Genomic DNA, 18,087 nt, shown 5'->3' with positions numbered 1-18,087 from the left:
CACTCCCAATCACTGGGCCCCAAGTGCCAGAGATGGAATGTTTTGCCTTAGTACAACCTTAAATTCCTCTCATAGTTTTAATGGGGTTTTATAATACTGTATATATTTTTATTTTTATTTTTATTTTTATTATTAACACTACCCTGTGATCCCTTGGTAGGTAGACTAAAAGTATCCCTAATAAATCAATGTATGTCTTACTGCTTTAAAAGTTGCCTTGCATATTGGGCCTATGGAGATTTTGATCCGCAAACAAATTATCTGAAAAGGGCATCTTAGGAAATGTGAAAGAACAATAGGGCATGCATTTTTTTTTTATTAATAAAATGCAACATAATAATAAACATATATTATGAGGACAAAATACAAATTGCTCACATATATATTGTATAATAAAATCTGTATCTGAGTTATGGATAAATAATATGATTAAGCGGGTTATCACATTTTGTGACTCCCCTAAAAGAAACCCAAACCAGGGGGAAAGAATGATAACTAATTGTGATGACTGCATAATACCTACAGAATAAGAGTCAACATGCCTCTGAATACCAACCAGTAACTAGGCAACAACAGTAAAAGAGGGTTATTGCCCTGATGTCCTGCTTGTAGGCTTCCCAGAGGCATCTGATTAACCACTGTGGGAAATGTGACACGGAATTGGATAAGCCTTCGGTCTGATCTAGCAGGGCTGTTCTTAACCATAAGAATGATTTATGTTATAATGATGTGGCTATAAAGTAGTGATAGAAGAGGGCACATCTTGGATGTATGAAGCCATTCTGTTCTGATTAATGAATTTGCCCATTATTTCTCATCTTGGAAAATAGTATGGTGGATAGCATGAATGAGTTGCTATAAGCATAAACTGCTATTGGTTTTACTCATTTTCCACTTATATTTTGCCGTTTCTCCAAGGAACTCAAGGCAGTGTCTTCCATCATCCTCATAATTTGATCCTCATAATAACCCATGTGAGATAGTGATTGGCCCAAGGTAATCCAGACAGCCTTGTGGCTGAAAGGGGATTGGAACCCAGATCTTCCAGGTCCTTGTCTAGTACTCCCAACTCAGTGGCTCCCAAACCTTTCCCCTTATGGACCATTTGAAAATTACTAAAGATACTGATGATTTTTTTTTTTTACTATTGTAGCAATTGCAGTGCGCTGTGTTAGATGCTATACGATTTTGAACTGAATGAAGCACTGGTCTGCAAACCACAGTTTGGGAAACCCCTGCTCTAACCACTACAGAACACAGTTCCTTATGAATGTGCCAGAAGTTTGTGAAATCATAGTGCTCCACTCAAAACCAATTCAAATAATCGTGTTAACATCTACTATACAGTGGGGTATTTTCTGCAGTTATTAAAAATTACCCAGTCTGCAATACTACAGATAAACTCTTTTAGACACATGAGCAGAATAGTCATTTTCCACTTAACACTCATTTTATCATGTTGACCTTACCTCTGCAAGCTTTCATATTTTTGAAAGTTTTCAATTGTGTTGGGGGAGATAATAAATTTCACAATTCTTCCCATATTCCAAGCACGTGTGTGTGTGTGTGTGTGTGTGTACACATCCATACTGTCCCATGGCATATTCTCCCACCCGCCTCTGATTTTTTTCAATGTTGTCTGGATTGCTCAATCATCCTTCCCAGGCTTCAAGGCTTTCTTTGTGCTTCCTTGTGGTCAGGACCTTTGGCATTCCCGAAGCTCTCCCTGACCCGATTCTGCTTCGGGCTGCATCCGGTGTGGGCTACACAAACAAAAGTTCACTTCAGCGTCAATCGAGGGAAACAAGTGCCTCAACACAAAGCAAGAGAAGTCAAGCAAATACCTTCCCAGGGCTCTCAGTTCAATCATCACAGCCGAACTCAACAAGGGAGCCCAGAGAAAGAGTTAGGAGGGGAAAGAAGAGACCTGCTTTTCTTTCATGTAAAAAAGAAAAAAGCGAGCCCAACTTACTTTATATTTTCAAGGCAACAGAACGTCAAGGAAAGTTGTGTTGCCTAAGGCTGCAATGCAGCAAGGGGATTTAAATGTAACCTCGGTGTACAGAAACAGGAAGTCCCTTAATTCATTCAATATTTCATTAGAAATCTCTTAATGCTGGTCTTATTCCTAAAGGTAAACATCTCGGAGGCTCTTCAGAGCTTGTATTTCATTATTTAATAATCTGTTCTCAGTAATACGACTCCCCAGGTTGGAACTTGCAGCCATGTCTGTCCGCATGCTGGAAATATTAGCAATCCAGGAATTGTTAAATAATTAAGTTGTTGGTGCCTGTAAGTGTTAGGGCAGGAATCACTCAACTTTTCGTATTATTCCAAACAGTCAGGGAAGGATGCTGCTGCAGAAAAAGAACAATAAATATCACAGACTAAGTCTTGTCAAAGGGTTTGTGTGGAGTGTTTTAAAAAATAAATAAAAATTAAGTGGCAGATTAGTCTTACACTGCCTCATAGGAATGGGGCAGAAATCTGATTCAGCTCATATTAAAAAGCAAACCTACTTAATTTGCACTTTCTGAAACAATACACAAACCGAAACACAGCCATCCTTTTAAATTTGCACATCTCTGAATTTTGCAATGCAGTTCCCAGCCATGAAATGTGTACAAAACCATCGCTTCATATTCTGGCTTGTTCTGGAGTCATTAATAATAGTTTCCTGGTTTGGACAAAACAGGAAACTGGACTGAATGGGATATTTCTTGGTTTGGTTTGCTCGTGTGAATGGAGAAGAGAAGAAAAGTTGCATGTATGGTCAAAAGACCTGCTCATATCTTGGCTTTTCAAGCCAATATGATCAACTGAATGTGATCATGGTGTTGCCCTCCACATTCCAGACATGTGGTGTGCTTCAACATGCATTGATTCATAGACCAAGTGTGGGGAACCTCAGGATTAGGGGCCAAAGGTGACCTTCTAAGCCTCTCAATTTGGCCCTTGGGACCTTCCCCTGGTCACACCTCCTTCCCAGCCAGACCCCATATTGGCCCTGCATCACAATAACCTTGGGTACCTTTGCCTGGTGTTATGTACTGAGTTGAATAGGATCTAAAATGAAGCTGTCTGACTGGTCCTAGAACAATAGGATTCAGAATGCAACAGTCTGATTGGTCCTAGAACAATGCAGCAGTATGACTGGTCCACAAGAGCCACCCAATCCAGCTCCAGGTGGAAGTGAATCCACAACCTGATTGGCCCACAGGAGAATCCTGGAATTAGCCAATCACATGCTGCCCGTTGTGCAAATAATGTATATAAAGCAGATATTTTGGGGAAACTTTCATTCCTCACTACTATGAGCTGAATAAAGAGCATGAAATCCACAATCGACTCTGAGTATATGTCACCTGGCAAGGTTGCATCTTACTTCCCTGGATGGAGCATGCAGAGGCGTGTGTGTGTGTGTGTGTGTGTGTGTGTGTGTGTGTGTGTGTTGAAACTAGCCTACTGTACGAAGGTAAACTTGACATTCATTGCTCCACCCGCTTTTGTTCCTGGCCCCACCCATCACTGGCATCTGAACCCTGGAAGGTTGGCCAGAAGAAAATGTTGTCGTAAAGCTGAGAGAGGTACCCCACTTCTATTGCAGATCTGCAAGGCTGACAGTGATCTGAATGTCTGTGCCATTGACATGATGGGAACCTCTAAATTCATATCAGACCTCAGCATTTTATTATGTTGCATCCACTTACCCTGCATATGGTGTTCCTATCAGAATGCCTGTTGCAACACACACAGAGTGAAAACAATCAATGAACAAAGAACATTCCTGCAGTGACCATTTTTGGTCAAGAAATGTGTGTGGTCACTCTGGGGCTGCTCTCTGTGCTCCTTCGAGGAATTTAGCAGTTTCCATTGGCAATGAAAAGAACCGCTGCGACAGCTGCAGAGGCAGATCCAGAAGTCCTTTCATTTAAAGTTTGTGGGCATAGACACCCGATCAAATTTGCCAGCAAGAGCTTGAGAAAGAACAAGACGTACAGAGACAGGTACTCATAAAGGACATTCTTCATTGGAACTAATAGGCAAATTAGCCAATTCCTCTTTTAAAGTTGTATGGTACAATTGCCTCGAGACATCATTTAAATCCGTTATGGCTTTTCTCATGTTGCAACAATTTCAATTGTTCTTTGAGGGTGGGGAAGGGTTGGGGAGGGGAGCCTGTTTCAGGTGCTTATAAGAATCTACTCAATAGTTCTACAAACTTTGCTGGGCATCATTAAAAGTAGAAACTAATGCAACATGCCAGGCTCTGGACTATTATAAATCAGTTGGCACCAGCATTCTTGACATTAAATCCCTTTTCTTCTCTCTGACTCCAGTTACTAATTATACTGTACCAATAATAGGGGGAGGAAATCCATCATTAACTTTCAGTATTGAAAAATATTCCAACAGCAGCTCTGCTGTACAATATTTGTTGTATAATATTCCAAGAAAGAGTGCGTCTAATATGCCCCACTGTTTTGAAAATTAAACCAGAAGATCCTTCACAAAGGCCATTTTATTCTACAGTAGGATGAATAGGCTGCAATTTGATTGTATTGCAACAAAAGTCCATCACTAGCCACATTTCTCAACTGGATGTGGCTGTTAGGCATGAGAGGGAAGCTGCCATTGACACCTTTGGGTGGTGCAATTTTAGAGCTAAATTTAAAAAGTAAAACAGGCATGCAAGGGCAAGTATAGCTTTCAGCATTTAGCATAACACAAAACATTTAACATCACATGTTGGTTGTTTCAAATAGCCACAATATAGGTGAACTGAAAATAACAGTAGGTCACTACTAATATATAATTATCCAGGTCTTCTTTTACCCTACATAAAATCCTAAACAGGTTTAGAAATTTCTGTATCAGCTCACCTTTCTTAATATTAAGTTGCCTCTCATTCTTTCTTAACACATGCCACTTTTTGCAGAAGGGCCTGAGATTCTTGTTCATTTCAATTCTTGCTTTATTTTCTGAATCTATATAGCTGTCCCATAATATAAGTTCTCTGGGTAGCTCACCATATAGATACAATTAAAATACAGCGTAAGACGATGCAAAGTATTATTGTACAAGCAAACAGAATGGAAGCAACTTGAAAGGCTTTTGAATTTAACAACAGTGCATCAGTAACATGATTTCATTTCCTGGAAGTCAAAAAGCCTATTTTGGGATTTAAGTGGCATGTAAATGAAGTTGTTGTTGCTGCTGTTGTTGTTTGTTTGTGATGGCAGTTTCCAGCCCATGGGGTTGTATAGTGGAGGGTCTGGGTCAGTTGTTCTGCTACTTAGGAAACTGGCTTAAGCTGGAAACTTGCTATGAAAATAAGATTCTACAAGAACTTTGTAGAAAAGAAAAAGTATTAAGAAATGTGAATATAGAACACTTTAAAACAGGCTGTGAAAACTGCTGGTTGGTTTCCTGGAAAACAACTGCAAACATCTCACTCACACAAGCAGAGAATTGTCTTCCATAGAAGCAGCTGTTATGTCAAAGCACTGGTTGTCTAACAAGTTGCACAAGACACCAATTATGATCCTTCCTGAACTGGAAAATTGGCCACCTTGTGCTCTTCTTGCTCCCAACAACAACAGAGGAGACACAGATGACTGAGAAGTAGGACACTGGAGGAGAGGGGGAGAAAGCTAATATAGAATAAGGAAAATGGATGAAATGTCCATTTTTCTTTTAACTAGTTGTAAAAACAAAACAATGGTGTGATTGCAATTAATATGCCTGGTTTTATGTAAATATCAGCTGTAAGTCTCTGGATCAGGATCTGGAGAACAATGCTCAGGGAGGGAAAGTTCCCTTCATTGCAACCTGCCTCTGCCATGCAGGCCATTAAACTTTTACTCCTAGATGTCTACCCTTGGACTATCTCCATGCTAGCACAGCCATGTACTTTGGCAGGCTGAGGATAACTTGGCAATTTTGAATGCGTCTTGTTACATAGCAAGCATTCCCAGTGTTGGTGTTGTCCTCTGTAATCATGAATACAACACTTGCTGATCATTTCAAAATTATTTAAAGAGGGGGGAAAGAGCTTAAGTAGATAGCATTTTCTTGTTGAACTTTTGAGCACCTAGGATTGAAGAAATTCAAATTGAGACCTCCGGATTCAGGCCATTAGTTGTATTCAGGCATTATTGTCCTGAGAGGAAGCAAAAGTATGGGGGGGGGTTTTTTCCAGGATTCCAGGATTCCTCCCAGACCATTCAAGGGAATTTCTTCAGTCTGCAGCCATGTATATCCATGTATTGGAAGCCACCCAGAAAACCTTGTGTTATGGGATGGCATACAAATACTGACAATCAACCAATTAGGAGGCTTAAACTCACACCTGCCTTCAGCTGAAAGGATGGGAAGTGAAGATATTTGGTTCTTCTTGTCGGATTCTTAAGCCTTATCAGAGGAAACTGGCCACTCTCCAGGCACTCGGCTTAAGATCCTTGTTGACCTCCCCGTCTCCGTCTCCCGGCAGGATACAGGCTAGGTCACTATCGGCGATCCTCCTCAAGCGTGAGAAGAACACACCAGTCTCCCCTCCTCCCTGCCTCCCCCAGGGAGGGGAAAGAGACAGACAGAAATGTATTTACATGTCTTTATTTCTGTCCTTGCAGCAGTACAGAGAAATGCGTCTGTACTCATCAGACTCCAACAGTAGAGAGATATAAACTCCACCCCTGTACTTCCAGTACAGGTCAGATGACACTCTGAGCTAACATCCGGTGCTCAGTCCAGTGAATAGACTGCCCCTTTGTTCCAATGGTACAGTCCCAAACATCAACATCCTGTTTTGCATTCCAGCAACTTGCAGCTCGCTCTCGCATTGCTGCTTTTCCGTAACACTTCTGACTCAGTAGCTGCAATGATAAGAGATTTGTTGGAGCAGTATTGGATTCTTGTATGCATAGATACTTGTTTAGGTTGGGATCAACATGATGATAACTTGAGTTCATGTACAGCCGCCTTCTTCTTCTTCTTCTTCTTCTTCTTCTTCTTCTTCTTCTTCTTCTTCTTCTTCTTCTTCTTCTTTTGTAAAAACACAATGCATCTCTGATGCTTTCTCTGTCCTCCAAAGGAAACTATTCTTACAGAGGCCATTTTATTTTGCTGTACCTTGAACTTCAGAACAGAACTCCATTTGCTACACAAACCTTTTCAAGGGACATTCTGTTCTTTCTAAAATCTGCTACCAACTGCTTGTAGATTAAACTAATCATTTCAACCCAGTCACTGCAACCCTTCCTGCTATGACCTTTTTAATCATGATATGCAGATCTTTTCGAGCTTTTTCCTGGTTTCCAAATTAATCAGAAACTGGGTTGCTTTCCTTTTAATTGCAATCATTATGAATATCTGTCAAGCGTTTTTCTTGTGTTCAACTTTACAGGTGATACAGACCCATATATTGAAACCATTTAACATCCCAAGCAGCTTGAAATCTGGTCAGCGCTGATGAACAATGGGGAAGAAGAATAATGACTATCCCCACTTCAAAGAGGTATCAACAGCTATTCTTGCCACTGTGTTTTTAAAAGAATTTGGCTGGCTTCCTTGCTTGATGAAAATGCCAGATTTGTTCCTGCTGATACTTATTTAACTTTAAGGTTTTGTTTTGTTTTAAAAAAGACTAAAAGATTCACTGGAAGTTTTAAGTTAAAACATTCAAGTGAAATTATCTATTAAGCAATTACATGAAATCGTTTTAAAAAACACCCACGATGCGCCAAAGAGGAAGCTGCAGCCCACTGAACAGGCACGCAAACCCATCAGCCACCTCTCTCTCATGGCTGCTTCCCCTTTTTCCCTGAGGGCATAGGCACTGCTCAGTTTGTAATAGAGTGGAAGATTTTTTATCTGAGCTGTGAAGTCCAGCCACCTACCAGCCCTTTATTTATTATTATTGGGGAGGAGAGGGTACAGTACAAGGCTGTTCCCCTTGTTCAGATTCTGTGGTAAACTAGAGGGGAGTGTTGAAGTAGCCACCTTTGTGGATGTCACTCTGCATCTCTATCTTCTAAAACCTCTCAGGCTTCTGCAAAGAGCTACGAAAGGGCCTCCCCAGCTCCCAGCTAGGCAAATGTCTGTTGTTGCTGTTTTGTAGGAGTGAGACATAGCAGTGCACGGCAGGAGACGCCATTTTCTGGTTTGCCTCAGGCAGCAAAAAGTCTTGGGTCGGCCCTGCATGAGGGCTAGTTGGCTGACGAGATCCTTGAAAGAGGGAAAGGGTAGATAGCCTCAAGGTCTTTAGGAAGCTACTTTCTGAAGACAGGTGAAATTTCCAAAAGACCATGTTAAAAAAAAAAAGCTTTGAAGAACAAAAACCTTGAAGAACAAAGGAACCAATCCAACAATCTATGGCAGGGTTTGATAGGTTGCCTGGATTGGCTATCTTCTGTGATAAGGATGAACCAGACTACAGTAAGGCCCAGTGTTTTGAACACCAGCCCTTACAGTAATGAAACATGATGGGATTTGCTCATCATTCAACGACAAGGGTTTTTTAAAATAAAAATAAAAAAGACTGTCACGCTGCAGCTAAAATTACAATAATTCTTTTAATGACAGGATAGCTATCAGCCCTCTCCAACACTGCTAATGACTATGAGTTGCTACTCTTGTACTACATGCAATACCCCTTGGGCCCATATAGCATTCAGCAGCAAAAGACTTTGCAAGTGCCCCAATTATGATAAACTTTGTTTTCAGATATAATTCACCATTCACCACTGTTGAGGAGTGCAACTCGCGAAGTGATGCTTCTTCAGGCTCCTTTTACCAAAGGAAAATGGGAAAATGGTGGTGGAGGAAAGCAGTCTTCTATTTAAATGAGTAAGAAATAGAGTAGAGATGAGCTCTCCACTTAATCATTTCAGTTCATATGTTCTTTAGTGTTCAAACTGGGTGAAATCACAACAGTTACAGACACTGTAAGCCATGGATGGGAGACCTGAGGCTGTCTTGATGCTGCTGGATGTCAACTCACATACAGTGTTCTGGGCCCAGGAAATCTTGCTGGTATTCCTGGATGGGAGTGACGAGAATATGTACATTATCCAAAAAAAGTTTGATAGGTAAAGAGAGGCTGGTTCTCAAATGGAATGTCCCACTTTTCCTTTGGACGTCTCTATTTTCACCAGAGAACTGTTGGAAGGTATGGTAGGACATCCCTATTTTTCATCGGAGAAGTGTTGGAGGTATGTTTTCATGAGAACCATGAATTTTCCTTGGTAGGATATAGATCCTGGGCCACCACAGACAAATGGATACAGCCGTTTAAAATACCATTTTCTTTCCCATTGTGATGAATTGGATCAGGATTAAACAGCAGTTTTTCCTGGGGAAAGTGGTGGGACCAAAAAAATACCCCAAACCACTTTCAGACCCGTGCCTAGCAATCACGGACCTGTGCTTAGAATCATGGCACAAATAGAAGTGTGGATGAGCCCTCAGTTGTACAATTAGTCTGCAGCAAAAATAAATAAACTGTCCTTATGTGGTTCTTCTGTCCTTATGTGGTCAATGTAATTCGAGACCAGATGGCTTTTGCAATTTAAGTGTCATGAAGAGAAAGGACTTTGGGTGGCTTTTAAACTTTCACATCCAACTTGCCTACATGTCATACATTCTGTTCTTGTGATTCTACAGTATTTTTTTTACACTTTTCTCAGAAGCGTTCTTTACAGCCTTTTCCCACTTTATTGCTTTGCTGCTACTGCGTGACTGCTTTTAAGCAGGGCTCCTAATTGAATCTGGTTCCTAAATCAACAGCAAAGGCTCATAGTCTAAGCTGGAAAACATTCCTTAGGGATAAATATTGGATGAAGTTAAGTGAATCACCAGAAGCAAATATTTGTATTAATACCAATGTGGGTGGCCTAATATACATCACTGAAGTTGCCTCGTGGGGTATTAATATTTTTTAGGGGTGCTATAGGAGCAGCATGCAATCTCTTCTTAGGTGTAACACTAGGAACTCTTGCAATGTCCCACAGAATAGTAGAAGACAGCTTTGGAAATGTGCAGTACAACACTGCTGCTTAAAGTGACCTAAAATTCCAAATTGGTACCACAGTATGTCTAAATATTATTTATTTAAAATGAGATTAGGTAACCTCAGACTCAGGGACTGAATATGGCCTTCCAGGCCTCTGTATCTGGTCAGTAGTGTTCCCAAGCCACACTTCTCACTGGTCCTGCCTCAAACCTCAAATATTTTTGCCTGGCTGGAATGTGCCCTTGAAATCTGCTTGTCTTGATGGAGGACAGAAAGAGGTGCATATACAGCCTTGTGCAAATTAATTGAAACAAACAATGAAATTAGTAGTTTATTGTACAAAACTAACATGTACAAAACTCACATATACATACATTAGTAACGGATATGACCTCCGCTATTTTTAAGCAGCGTTTGAACACGGTTTGGCATGGAGTCTACTAGTTTTGAACATTCAATGTTGTTTTTTGGATCCCTGTACCACACTTGAATCAGCGCCTGAATGGGCTTCTCCATAGTTGTATAGTCTACAGCACAGAGGCAACTTTTGCATGTAGCCCACAAATTCTTTTCTCCACTGGTCTTCCGTCCATTCCTTGTACTTTTTTGCTCATTTATACTGCTTTTCTTTCATTTCTTTGGTTAAACGCTGTTTATTGACAGGTCTTTTGGCTTTTCATCTGACCGCAATAAGGAGCCTGCAAACTGTAGAGGAACTGATTTGGATTCCTTTCTCCTTCAAATCCGTATTCAATGTGTCACTCATCTTGCGGGGATCCTTTTTGCTTTGTCAAAGCAAGAAAGCATCATCTCTAGGAGTTGTTTTCTTCTTACGACCACACTTTCCTTTACGTTTAGGAGAAACCCATCCGGTTTCCTGCTTCAGCTTGACAACACGGCTGACAGCTGCTAAACTCACACCAACCACTGAAGCAATCTCTTTATACGTCTTAGCTGTGTGTTCGTGCAGAGTTACAATCTTTGTACATTTCCTAGGTGTCACATCCATCTCAAACGGCGGTCGAATCAAAAGCTGATGAAATACTGTAACTGCTGATGTAATGATTGCATCATACACTATGGCGGTCAGACAGTTATTTACAATCTGATGCAATACAGTAGCTGCTGACATAACGATTGCATCATTAAAACATAAAAAATGATCAAACTGACTTTTTGTGTTTGCTTTGAGTACAGAATTACGAGTAAGATAAAAAAAATGCTTTGTTTCAATTAATTCGCACAAGGGTGTAGAAATTTTACAAGGGTAAAATTTTGCACAAAGCACGAATGGAAGCAAAACTTGGTAACGATGAGTTTGTGGTTTGTTTGGAGTGAGACAAACCACAAACCTGGGTTCTCATGTAATTAGTCAAAGCTTGATTTAGGCCCTGGTAGCATGGCAGGGACATGGGTGGCGCTGTGGTATAAACCACAGAGCCTAGGGCTTGCCGATCAGAAGGTCGGCAGTTTGAATCCCCGCGATGGGGTGAGCTCCTGTTGCTCGGTCCCAGCTCCTGCCCACCTAGCAGTTCGAAAGCACATCAAGTGCAAGTAGATAAATAGGTACTGCTCCGGTGGGAAGGTAAACAGCGTTTCGTGCGCTGCTCTGGTTCGCCAGAAGCAGCTTAATCATGTTGGCCACATGACCCGGAAGCTGTCTGTGGACAAATGCCAGCTCCATCGGCCTATAGAGCAAGATCAGCGTGCAGCCCCAGAGTCGTCCGCGACTGGACCTAATGGTCAGGGGTACCTTTACCTTTACCTTTAGCATGGCAGTAGCAGAACTGATGAAGGAATGACTTTCTAAATGTGCAAATTGAGTATGTGAAATTGCCTTACACTGAATCAGATGTTTGGTTTTTCTGGCCCAGAACTTGTCTGTCTAACAGGCAACAGTAGTCCAGGACTTGGAGGTCTCTGACCTTCTGCTGAAGGAATCTTCTGCACTTGATGGATGTGCTCTACAACTGCACTATGGTCCCCTGTTGATATTATATAAACAGATAGAACACCAACTATAGCAAGCAGAGACATATACACTGGTGCAGTTATGTCAAGATCTGTGAGACTAAAGTATTGTCAGCAGCACTTCCATGGGCCAAGAGTGTGCAAAGAAGATAGTTGCATGTAATTCTATTATTGGGCCACTTATGCACTGCTAGCTTTTCAAGAGGGTTCACTGCATCTCTGTAACACTTTCGCCCATTGAATAAATAAATAAATGCAGCTGCCCTGTGGTGGCACTGTTGATAATGTCACTTTGTTATCTTGGATGTGGCTTAAAATAAACGGCTGCCTTGATTTTTCAACAGAGCATCAAGGGAAGCAGTGGCTTTGCACCTCCTATAAATAAAAGCAGCTCTGTCTCAGGAGTGAGGACTGCCAAGAAACACAACATGCACCTCCCTCCTCATACTAGATATGGGGACCAAGGACTGACTTTGTGCAAACGCAAAGTAGTTTGCAGTGATGTTGAACCCTCTGCCAGTGGGACTATACATGCTATTAATTTTGAATCATAATTCATGGATTTGAACCATGATCCCAATCACACTTACTGGTGGAAGACATGCTGGAATAAATGGGACTTTCTTTTAAATGTGTTCTGACTTATTCACAACTTGTGCTGGCATTACTATTTTAATTTCCTGTTTATGCATGATGACACCATGCACATGTGCCATATACCTCAAAAGGCAAGAGTGGGAATGAAGCTATTTTTCTAGAAGAGTGCCAATGTTGTCTATCACACATTTGACACAATTTTTCACACAGTATTTTCAATCCATCATAGCCAAGGGGGTTTTTTTTTGGTCAATGCTTGTCGCATATTTTTCTGTGATCTAAGATATCATCAAGAGGTTGGAAACTCACCCAGGCATGATGATGATGATGCGGGATAAGCTACAAGAGACAGACATTCAATTAAATAACCATCATTCATTATGCTCTCTTTCTCAGGGTTCGTCCAATGAAGCTGAATGTTGGATGACTCAGTATAGACAAAGGAAAGTACTTCAAATAGCACGTAGTTAAACTACGGAATAATTTGCTCCCTTGGGATAGCATAATGACCACTAACTTGGGTGGTTTTAAAAGAGGATGAGACAAATTCATGGAAGAGAAAGCTATCAGTGGATACTGTCCACAATATACGTAGCTGTGTTACACCTCCACTGTCAAAAGAAGTATGCTTCTGAATACCAGACCCTGGGAATCAGAAGGGGGGAGAATGCAGTTTGCGCTCAAGTCCCGCTTGCAACCTTCCCATGGGCATCTGCTTGGCCACTCTGACAACAGGATGCAGGATATTTGTCTTCTATTTGATCCAGCAGGTTTCTTCTTGTTCCAAGGACTAAAGGCTCCATACAATTCTGCCACCATGGGGAACCTGCTGCAAATAACTTCCATATGACTGAGGTGATGGAGAACAGCTGGAATTCACATGGTTGCTCCAAAATGCAGGGAAAATCTCCACACTGGCACCAAAAGCCCCGAGGACTGTGCCAAATGGTGTGGTTTATTGATTTCAAATGTTAAAACTGCTGCACAAAAGACTACCACGTTGATTTAATCTACTCAGTGAATTGCTGCTTTCAGCCTTAACACGATACAAAATTAATAATTGGTAAAACTAAACAAAGAGGGCTTAAAAAAAAAACCTACTAATGCAAATTAAGCAGGCAGACAGAAAAACAATTTGTGATTTCTAAAGCAGTGCACTGCTTTCTCTCTACCTTAGCTCTAAATGCATGTGACTTGGTAGCCACAAGTTAGAAGTCATTAGTCTCTTGCAATTGCAAATGTCACGAGAAACAGCCCTTAGCAGGGCCAGCCCACTCAAGAAGCAGAGTGAAGCAGCCATCTCAGTTGGTGGAAGCCCCTGAGGTGGTGCCCCTGTGAGTGCCTTGCCACTTCTGCCACCAATTTCTGGAGAAATCTCACAGAGCACAAGAGATTTCACTAGATTTCAGCAAGATCATAAATTGGCACTGATGCCTGTGCTGCTTCTCCCCCAGCAGCGGAAGTTGCATGGCAAGAGATGTGGCAGCAGTGCCAGGGGCGGTGGCAGCACAGCAGATGGCATGTAAGAGCAGGGCTCCACTTCCCATCTCACCTCATGCAGTGAAACATGACACACGTCTTATGTCCCTTAGTACATCAGTGGGTTGCATATTCTTGAATCCATGGCTATTATCACCATCACCATTGCTGTTGCTAAATCAGTTTGTGAAGAAAGGGCCAAAAATACATTGTACAAAAATCTAATATATATTTTAGGAAAGTTGTTTACCTGTTTGTTTGGCATTTGGAAACCTTTTAAGATACTGTAACTAGACTTTTCATGATGGTTCCTGAGATCAAGGAACAGGTTTTGCTGTGTTTGGATGCAACCAGACACTGTTTTAAATCAAGATGGCAGAATGAACCTTTCAAAACTGCCCTGATTTTAAAACTGCACTGATTTTGTTTGTTTGTTTCCTAGAATTCCCAAGCAATACTGGATAGGAAGCTGTTAGTTAAATAGGCGTAGCCTTTAAGCATGCAGTGTGAAGTCAATGAAGTCAAAGTCTAGATGCATTTTGACTGCAACCCTACACCTCCTTAACTGAGAGTAAATCCCACTGAACTTACTTATTTTGATGTATTTTTAATCTTTGTTGGAAGCCACCCAGAGTGGCTGGGGAAACCCAGCCAGATGGGTAAGGTACAAATAATAAATTATAATATTATTATTATTATTATTACTTCTGAACAGACATGATCAGGATTGCATTGTTCTTCATATAAGTCTACATTAGTATGGCCCACTAATGCCTGAGCACTCTGAAAGTTATGCTATGCCTTTGTTAGCCCCTTTCATCACTGCAAAAATAAAACTATGCTGCTTACCTTGGAGAAATGAGAAGAGAAGGCCATCACAAGCAAGAGAAGGCCATCACAAGCAGGAGGAAACCAGTTTTTCTCCATAGATATTTATCATTGTTAGTTAGAAACTTAATGTTATTATGAAGGGAGAAGCAGCAGGAATAAATGACAGTAGGCTAGCAGTGTCAGATATTTGGGGAATGTGTGTGTGTGTGAAAGCCCTTAGATACCTGCCTAATGAGACAGGTGGCAGAAAGCCAGGCCAAAGCTCTCGTGAAATCTCCGAAGTGCATTGCAAAGAAAGTGCTCCAACTCAGCCGGATCCCGTGGTTCAGTCTGAGAGTTGAAAGGGTACGGAAGAGGAGCCTTCACCTGTTACAAGGAGGACAGCCCTGGCTGACTTCATCTCGTATGCATGGCGCATAGTTGCAGTCTAACTTTATGACTTTTAATGACTCCGGAACACCTCATCACTTGTGAAGGAATACGCTGGAGTTTGCCTTCACTCAGCTTGACAAGGTGATGGGGAGTTATACATTGCCCTCCCCTTTTCCCACTCTTACATGAAAACACTTGTCAGTTCTATCAAATTTGGTAAGACAAGTACCCATGACACCTTGGGGAGAAATGTAACTCAGTTGACACCCAATGCATACACACACAGCACATGCAGCAACATATATATACACACACACACACACACACACACACACACACACACACCCTGGAAATGGGGAAAGGCATATATATATATATATATATATATATATATATATATATATATATACATTTCTCCATTTCCAGGGTGTTCTCCTGCAGTGGAGCATATTAGATGATTAAAAGCACCACAGACCTTCTCAAAGCAATGAAGGACAATTGTCTATAGCACTGGTGTACAACTTTTTAAAATATTGTGGCTCTTTAGGAAATGGTAGCAAAAAATAACTATATGCCTGGTAGCTGAGTTTAATTTTTTTAAAGTCCTTTAAAAACACTACCTTTAAAAATAATTGTAGGAATTCTAATTAGTTTACAATGATCCAGCTTTTTAAAATTGCCTAACTCTATGTGTACAAAATTACTGTTGCTGTGTGTCCAGTACTCGGGGATTAGGGCCCTGTGATTTGCCAGTGTGGGATCCAGATTTATATCTCCTCCTCAGCCGTGAGGCTCACTATTGATTTGGTTTTTTATATTTCTATGCTGCTTTTCATTCAAATGACTCCCAACGCAGCTTACAAACAATAACATGATAGAACATAATAGAACATCACAAATACAACATAAAACATATTGAATAATTAACAGTCAGTGAAACAATTACAGTCTTTAAACACTGCTAACAAAGCAGCAACTAAACAATAAGCTAAACGTCACAGTTAAAGTAAAAGTCATATCATATGATTAACAAATCAATGCAGCATTTGCAATCTTTAAAACAATATTAACAACATTAACAAAATAGAAACCCAAAAATAAACTAAGCACTGTTAAGTTCATACACAAATTCTCTCCACACCCCAGGACTTATAACTTTCACTCTATTCAGCTCATTGAAATACACATCCAAATAATGCCCATGACAGCAACTCCCTTCAGAAGGTACCTCTGGCTGGAGGTGCGGCAGCAAAGATGGAATCAACCACCTGCTGATGGCAAACAGAGTCTCCCTCTCCTCACAGTTCTTCCTCTGGGAACAGCTCCCTTATGAAGGCTCCTAGGGCTGGACGGTGGGGCAAGGCAGGTAGAAAAAGCCATTACCTCACGCTATGTAGCTGAAGGCTACATAGGCCTGAATTGCAGGACGCAATCTCTTTACAGAACACTTTTATGAAGAAGAAAATATCCCAGTAGCTCAAGAGTGCTGTTTATGGATGAGGAATCCATTGGGATTGGCAATAGGCCTGGTGGCTTAGAAGTGGACTTTGGAGCTCCTACAACATCCAGCACAAACACACTTTTTAAAGAAAAGTGTCTGTAGGTTACATACGTACAGGATATGCATCTGTCTGATTTAGAAGCTATTGAATTCTTTTACAAGATGCTGTTTCAGGTCAGTGTTGTAGACACAGTATGTTGGTATCATAAGTCTGAATTTGGGCCAGAACATCAGCATCCATCCTCCCATGCTCCCTCCCCATCCCAAAAAGTTCAGTGTTCGAAAGCACCCACTCCTGAGAAATGGCTGATCTGTTGGCATCTCTGAAGGCTCTTTGGCATCTCTGAAGAATCTGGACTGGCCAAGTTCCTGCCACCAGTTTATCAAGGGAAAAGGGATTCAAGATATCACAATGTGAAGGGTATTTATTTGAAAAGATAGAAATGAAAGTCACCATTGCTTTTGTTGGTGTTGCAATAGCCAATGATGTGAGCCCATTTCCTGTAGTAAACAATGGACACACTTTGTCACCACAATTTGCAGAGGGGGGAGTTGAGAATGGTGTCACTTGAATCTTTCTGTTCCACTCTCTGTGCAACGTTGTCAGCCTTCAGGGCACTGTGAATTCCAACACAGGCCATGGCCGTATTAGAGGTGAGGAGCCACCCCCAACTCACCCAGCATCTAGACTAGGTGTGGTCTCCATCTGCACTATACATTTAAAGCACTATGATACCACTTTAGTCATGACTTCCCCCAAAGGATCCTGGGAACCAGAGTTGGCTAAGGATGCTGAGAAATGTTAGGAGATCACAGAGTTACTATTCCAAGAGAGATTGGTTGTTAAACCACTCAGGGAAGGTGAATAGGGTGTGAGGGGAATATAGGGAGCCATGACTAGAGTGGTGAATTAGCGCTTTAAATGTATGGTGCAAATGTGGCCCACACCTAAGCTAGATGTTGGGTGTCTCTTAACCTCTAACTCTAGACAGGAGGAGTTTTCACCATGCTGTGTATATGATGTACATCCTTCCTATCTTTTGGCTTTTAAAAAAAGGCCCCTTACAAAATATAAACAGCAGCTCCAAGAACCTCACAAAATGTAGCTATTTCCAGCCACTTTCCCTTAGTAGCATCCTGTCATTCCCTTTAGTTTTGTTCTGCCAGAGGGACCACCATGTTCTTATTTATAAATGAGCGGTGTCTGCTTGCCAACACAAGTCCATAACAATCAGTCTTCATGCTGTCTGGTTTTAGGGTAGCACCTGAGAATCCAATAGCTCAGCAAAACTTTCCTGGGAACTGGCATTGCAGCAAGTTGCAT

At 41.2% G+C, this 18,087-nt stretch overlaps 1 long non-coding RNA gene across 1 annotated transcript in view; it reads left to right on the top strand.

Annotated features, from left to right (window-relative positions):
• Positions 1 to 3,881: 3,881 nt before the first annotated feature.
• LOC310714683 overlaps positions 3,882 to 18,087 on the top strand; it is a 31,172-nt gene continuing 16,966 nt past the window's right edge. Inside the window, exons 1-2 of the long non-coding RNA XR_014529968.1 lie at positions 3,882 to 4,007; positions 7,406 to 7,516. This is a non-coding gene — a long non-coding RNA (uncharacterized lncRNA). The remainder of the gene's footprint in view (positions 4,008 to 7,405; positions 7,517 to 18,087) is intronic.

This window comes from Podarcis liolepis, assembly GCF_965112155.1.
Source record: "Podarcis liolepis genome assembly, chromosome: 9".
Classification (NCBI taxonomy): domain Eukaryota; kingdom Metazoa; phylum Chordata; class Lepidosauria; order Squamata; family Lacertidae; genus Podarcis; species Podarcis liolepis.
The sequence above is the reverse complement of the archived record's forward strand: the minus strand, read 5'-3'. Positions and strand labels throughout refer to the sequence as shown.